This window comes from Marmota monax, unplaced genomic scaffold, assembly GCF_021218885.2.
Source record: "Marmota monax isolate L192 unplaced genomic scaffold, Marmota_monax_Labrador192_F-V1.1 WCK01_AAM20220418_F8-fsc00182, whole genome shotgun sequence".
Lineage (NCBI taxonomy): Eukaryota > Metazoa > Chordata > Mammalia > Rodentia > Sciuridae > Marmota > Marmota monax.
Genome location: NW_026693043.1, coordinates 605,173 through 612,357, shown reverse-complemented (window position 1 = coordinate 612,357; position 7,185 = coordinate 605,173).

The window sequence follows — 7,185 nt, the reverse complement described above, 5'->3', positions numbered from 1 at the left end:
TCTTTGTTGTTGTTGGGGGGGGGGATTAGAAAAACTAATGGCTTCCTCATGGGTTGCTACCCAAATCCTTGCTAAATTTCGTTCATCCCTTATGTTTCTCATGTCTTTTCAGCCACATCTCAAGTCATAAGTAAATAAGCGGATCTGAACCTCTGCCCTTTTCTTTCCAGAACTGGGATGAGTCACCCAGCTCCCCAGCCTCCCTCTCTCAGAAGCCAGGGAGAGTGTGGCTAGTGAGGACTCTGCCCCCCGGGGAAAAGACAGCCTAGTGCTTGGGATTTTGAGCATAAAGAGAGTTCCAGTCCCACTGGGAGAGGTTGAGGGATTCTGTTCACAGTGGGATGAGATCAGAAAACTTCCTAAGAAGGCCTAGAAATGTCCCAGAGTTCTGAGGAATAGTGAAAAAGGTCATTCTAGTCCCCAGAAAAGCCCACTGGGTTACCTCCAAAGGAAAGAGGTCACACAGGAGCTCTGCCTGGGCCCCCAAGGCCCTGTCCTGGAGATACAGCCTGTTTGAGAAAGGTCTTTGAACTGGGAGGAGAAATCCACAGAAAAGCTCAAGGTGCACCTTGTATTTGCTCTGGGCTTACTCAGGGCCGCCCTCACACCTCACCCAGGCCAAGGCCTCCACTGAGGGCTGAGAGAATCAACCCTGAGTCCACCTGCCCTGGCCTTCCTGAAACTTTAGCTTGAGAACAGCACCAGGCCTCACATCTCCACAGCAACAGGACTGACTACAGATGCCTGTTCCTTCCAGAAGCCCCAAAAACCCAGTTTGACAAGTTGGTGGCCACTCCCTTCCTGAGGGCAGTTTCTAGCCAACATTAATAGCATCCCTCACTGGAACTGACAACCCTTAGACTCCAGGACATCATCCAGAGTGGTGATGGTCCAGAGATGGCTCTGGAAAATAACTAGCCAATGCCTCAGTGATTCCCATCCCCTTCCTCAACTCCCTGCCCAAGAAGTCAGAACACGGGCCTCCGAGGCAAGCTCCAGGCAGAGGGTTCTGAAAAGGTACCTTAGGACCTCTTGGCTATTCTTCTGCCACGAAGGTAGCAACATCCTGACCCTGAGGGACACTGGCATCACATCAGGTCTCAGCCTCTCAGGCTGATGTTCCTCAGAGGTGACAGAGGCAGATGATATTTCTGTTGTCTTGAGGTTGAGGTAAAGGAAGGATATTGGGAGGGGACTCTCAGGAGTATTGGAATGTTCTGGGTGTATACAAATGGTAACATAAGCTGGTCCCTAAAGATGTATGCACTTTATTGTACGTAAACAATATCCTGATATGCAGAGGCACTTTGTAACCTTTACCACTTTTGTTATGTTTTTTTTAAAAACTTTTATTGGACTATAACCATTGTCTGACTTTTAATATCATGATTTGTTTTATCTGGTTTTGAACTTCATATAAATGAAATTGTATAGTATGGATTCTTATTTCTTTGCTTTTTCACTCAACATTATGCATGTAAGATTCTTCCATATTGTATCAATAGCTTGTTCATTTCTCAATGCTATATAATATTCCATTGTGTAAATACAGACATTTGGGTAGTTTTTGATTTGGGACTATTACCAAGAGTGATGCTCTGAACATTTTTTGTCTCTGGTTAAATACACACAGTCCCTGACTTATGAGAGCTTGACTTATGATTTTTATTTTTTACTTTGCCATGGTGTGAGAGTCACACATACTCAGGAGAAACCACACCTCAAATTCTGAATTTGGATCTTCTCCCAGGCTAGTGATACATGGTCCAATTCTCTTTTGAGATCAGCCTCACGATCACACGGGGAAACCAGCAACCCTCTAGAGTGCCCCGTGTGGGTTGTTTTTTTCTTCATTTTTTTTTATATTGTTGATTTTTAAAGGATAATCCTACAGTGTTCTCATTACCAAAATAATTAAATAGGGCTGGGGATGTAGCTCAGCGGCACAGCTCTTGCCTAGCATGCACAAGGTCCTGGGTTTGATTCCCAACACTGCAAATAAAAACAACAGTAATAAAATATACAAGGTCTGGGTGAGCTCCTTTTCCAGTTAAACATATAAAACAGTCACATCCCACCACAGCACCATTCTGAAACCTGGCCTTTTTGCCAGGAAGCACAGTCTTGTTAATCTGGCCTACATCTCTACCACGGCAATTGAAAGACACCCAGTACAGCTTGTTTACCCAGTTCTGTGGATTAGACACTTTGCCTGTAAGACCCCTGGAGCACCTCTACCATGGCTCCCAGAACCTCTGAACCACCAGCACCTTCTGAAGCCAAGGATGATGAGCCATACTCCTAGAATTGAGACAGGGTGTGGGGCAATTGTCACCTCAAGGGGGGTCATACTCTACCAAGGCTGCTATAACAACAGACATTTATTTTCTCACGATTCTGGAGGCTGGAAGTCCAAGATCATGATACCATCAAGGTCGGATTCTGGGGAGGTCTCTCTTCCCGTAACGGAGACAGCCACCTTCTTGGTGTGTGCACGTGCCTTTCTTCAGTGTACACAAAGAAGGGAGAGGGCATGCATGGTCTCTTCTTAAAAGGACACTGATCCCATCATGAGGAACCCACCCTCATGAGCTCATCTAAACCTAATTACAATACAAAGGCCCAACCTCCAAAGATCATTCCACTAGGGTTAGCATTTCAGCATGAATTTTTAGAAGGAGTTTAATCTATCACTGGCTAGTTCATGGCTGTATTCTCACAGGTCTATAAGCAAAGTATGTGCTCCCTAAATTCTATTTATTTATTATTTTTGGTACTGGAGACTTAATCTAGGGGTGCTTGACCACTGAGCCACATCATCCCCAGCTCTTTTTATATTTTACTTTGAGACAGGGTCTCACTAAGTTATTTAGGGCCTCACTAAATTGCTAAGGCTGGTCTCTAACTTCTGATCCTCCAGAGTTGCTAGGATTATAGGCATGCAGCAACATGCCCGGCACAAAGACAATTGATTTATTTACTTTATTTCTATTTTTATTTATTTTGTGGTCCAGGGGATCAAACCCAAGGCCTTGAACATGCTAGGCAAGCTCTCTACCACTGAGCTACATCCCTAGCCTACTATTATTAACACCTATTCTAATGAAAAATCTCAAGAACATACAAAACAGACTCAGGCTGGGATAATGAGCCCCTGGTTCTCATTGTCCAGTTTCCAAAATTATCAACATGTCAGAGCTGATATTCCAAGAAGGAATAGCATGTAAGAAGCACCAAGGTGTAAAAACTGGTGTGCTGGGCACAGTGGTGCACACCTGTAATCCCAGCAGTTTGGGAGGCTGAAACAGAAGGATCACGAGTTCAAAGCCAGCCTCAGCAATTAAGCAAGGCCCTAAGCAACTCAGTGAGACACTGTCTCTAATAAAATACAAAATAGAGCTGGGGATGAGGCTCAGACCTCGAGTGCTCCTGAGTTCAATCCCGGTAACAAGAAAAAAAAAAAAAAAGAGGCGGGTATGATGCTCACCTTTAATTCCAGCCACTATGGAGTCTGAGGCAGAAGGATCCCAAATTCAAGGCCAGCCTGGGCAACTTATCAGGACCCTGTCAAATGCCAAATGCTGCGGCACAGACCTGTAATCCCAGCAACTCAGGAGGTTAAGGCAGGAGGATCGTGAGTTCAAGGTCAGCCTAGGCAAGTCAGCCAGACCTTTTCTTAAAATAGAAAGGGCTGGGGATGTAGCTCTATGGTAAAGTGCCCCTGGGTTCAATCCCCAGTACGCAAAACTGGATCCTGTCAGAATAAAGGACTGGAGATGCAGGCCAGCGGTAGAGCCCTTGTCTAGCATATGCAAGGTCCAGTTTTGATCCCCAGCACCACAAAAACAAACAAAAAATGAGCACTCAGAAAAGTACAGGAACACGTTGAAGGAACACAGGAGCCAACCTGAAGCCACTCCTAGTCACCAAAATTAGAACAATTCAAGCAAAATAAATAGAGACAGTATTGGCTTACACCCACAGAAGAAAAGAAATATCCATGAGTTCATACTGGTATTCCTTAATAAATAAATGAATAAGTAAATAAAGCAGAGAGAATGGACAGCTCTTCCTTATAGAATCATAGAATTCCAACTGATAAGTGTAAAAAGAAAAAGGTACATCTAATAATCATCACCAGCAAGCGCTACTGATGGATGGTCAAGTCAGTGGGCCTAAGTTTGAGGAAAAATAGGACGTGCATATAATCTCAGAGTGTCTGCCCCAAGATATTTATTAATAACAAAGGGGGAAATAGTAATGTCACAGTGCACAAAAAAACAACAGAAACTGCCCTGACCAAATGATCAGGATTAACTGCTGATATGAGAGGGCACATCATTTCTGTGATAGTCTTGCCAAAAATGCACGATCTTAAAAAACATCATCAGACAAGCTGGGTGCGGTGGTACATGCATGTAATCCCAGTGACTCAGGAGGCTGGGGCAGGAGGATCACAAGTTGGAGGCCAGCCTCAGCAACTTAGTGAAGCCCTAAGCAACTTGAGACCCTGTCTCAAAAAAAAAAAAAGGGCTGAGGATGTGGCTCAGTAGTTAAGCATCCCTGGGTTCAATCCCCAGTACCAAAAATAATAATAATAATTAAATTAAATGGCCTCAGGCAAACTAGAGAATAAGCCAGAGCTCAGGGTATGACCAATCCAGCAATGAGGTTCCCAGTTTTATTTCCCTTATCTCCTGACCTGAATTCTAAAGCAGTATAGATCCTAGAATTGTGCACCAGGTGGGGACAGAAAAATAAGCGCTATCTTTCTAGTCCAAATAATGAGAAGGGGGGGTCAGAGGGACAGAGAAAGAGGAGAACTACCCTACTGCTCCAACCACCAAGCAAGCCCAGGTTCCTAAGCAGCAGTGGCAACACTGGTTGAGAAGGTCAAGGGTACTGTGGTACAAAGATCATGGGGGAAGTCCCGGATGCTTTTTTTTTCCTTGTCTGTATCCTTCTGCAGCTGGATTCCAGAAGTGAACTCAGTCACAGGAATTATGTGGCTAAATAGGACACCCAAGACCCAACCAAGGTTTCTAGACACTGGACCAGCAATGAATGAGGATTGGAGCTAGGGTGTGTGCAGTGATTATAAATAGAACAGAACTCAAGAAAAAAATCACATATAATTACGCATAAAGTTCTAGACTTACTCTCAAGTTCCAAACATAGGGCTCAGACTCTAAAGAAAGGGCTCAGTCTCTTACCAAAGACTTTGATAACTGAACTACAGAGTCCAGGTTAAAAACTGGCCCCTGGATGGCACATACATGGAACAGACCTGAACAGTGCTATTAAGTGTTCAAAAACTAAAATGACATTGGAACCACAGCCTACAGAAGATGGGTCAAAAACTTGTGGCTTAAACCAAGTGTCTTGGCACGTGCCTGTAATCCCGACAACTCAGGAGGCTGAGGCAGGAGGATCGCAAGTTTGAGGCCAGCCTCAGCAATTTAATGAAGCCCTCAGCAACTTATCGAAACCCTGTCTCAAAATAAAAAATAAAAGGAGATGGGGATGTAGGCTCAGTGGTAGAACACCCCTGCCCTGGGTTCAATCCCCAGTACCACCAAAAAAAAAAATTAGAACTCAGGTATTTGTGACATAATACCAAAAGATCTAACAGTCATGTTATTGAAGTCCTCCAAGAATAAGAGACGTGTGGTGCAGAACAAATATTTGAAGATAAAATGTGTAAAAACTTCCTGAACTTGATGATATACCTGAGCTTAAAGATCTATAAAACTTAAGACATTTTTTTAAAAATAAACAAGGAAAAAAGATCTATAAAGTTTGATGAAACCCAAATAAAATTAAAGAAATTCACCCCAAAAACCATAATCAAATTTCTAAAAAGCAAAGACAGAAGAAATATTGTTGGGTACACTGGTACAGCCTGTAATCTCAGCAGCTCTGGAGGCTGAGGCAGGAGGATCAAAAGTTTGAGGCTTAGTAATTTAGTGAAACCCTATCCCAAAATAAGATTATTTTTTGTAGTAGGGATTGGACCCAGAGGTGTTTTAGCACTGAGCTACATCCTCAGCCCTTTTTATTTATTTTTTTGAGACAGAGTCTTACTAAGTTTCTGAGACTGCCCTTGAATTCCTGATCCTCCTGCCTCAGCCTCCTGAGTCGCTGGGATTACAGGTGTGCAATACTGTACCTGGCTAAGCCTCTAATCAGACCGACAAACAAAGACACAAATTACCAAGATCAGGATAAAAGCATAGCTATCACAATAGACACCATAGACATTACAAAGATAAAAAGTGTATATGACAAAAACTCCTCTATGTACAGAAATTTAACCATCTAGATGAAATAGACTAATTCTGTGAATGCCACAAATTACCCAACAGAAAACCAATAAGTGAAATAGCCTTAATAATCTAATCAAGAAATTGAATTTATAGTTAAAGACCTTCCCAAGAAGAAAACAAAATGCATCATAGCTTGGGAGGCTGAGGAAGGAGGATTACAAATTCAAAGCCAGCCTCAGCAACTTAATGAGGCCCTAAGTAACTCAGCAAGATCGCCTCTAAATAAAATATAAAAAAGGGCTGGGGATGTGGCTCAGTGGTTAAGTGCTCCTGGGTTCAATCCCGAGTACCAAAAAAAGAAAAGAAAAGAAAAAATTATAAGCCTAAATATAAAATATAAAATGTAAAGCTATGGAAACCTTAGGGAAAAAAGAAAAAATAAATAACAGAAAATCTTCATCACCCAGGTAGGGGTTAGGAGAAGAATTCTTATACTTGAGACCAAAAGTTGATCCATACAAGATAAGTTCAGTTTTCCCAGCACCATTTATTGAAGAGGCTCTCTTTTCTCCAATATATGTTTTTGATTCCTTTGTCTAATATGAGATGATAACTGTAGTTATGTGGGTTTGCCTCTGTGTCTTCTATTCTATACCATTCATTGGTCTATCAGTGAATAGAACTTCATCAAAATTAAAAATATTGTGGTCTTCAGAAGACACTGTTAAGGCCAGGCGCATGGCTCAGAGTAGAGCACCTGGGTTCCATCCCCAGTGCCATCAAGAAAAGGAAGTACAGAAGTAAAGCCGCAGCCTCGCCATCTCAGCCTTGTTAGCCGGCTGGGCTTCTCCAGGGGCAACGGGGAGCCATGGAAACAGTGATTTCTGCGGAGGGTGTGCTCCAGAGGGTTTTCAAAATA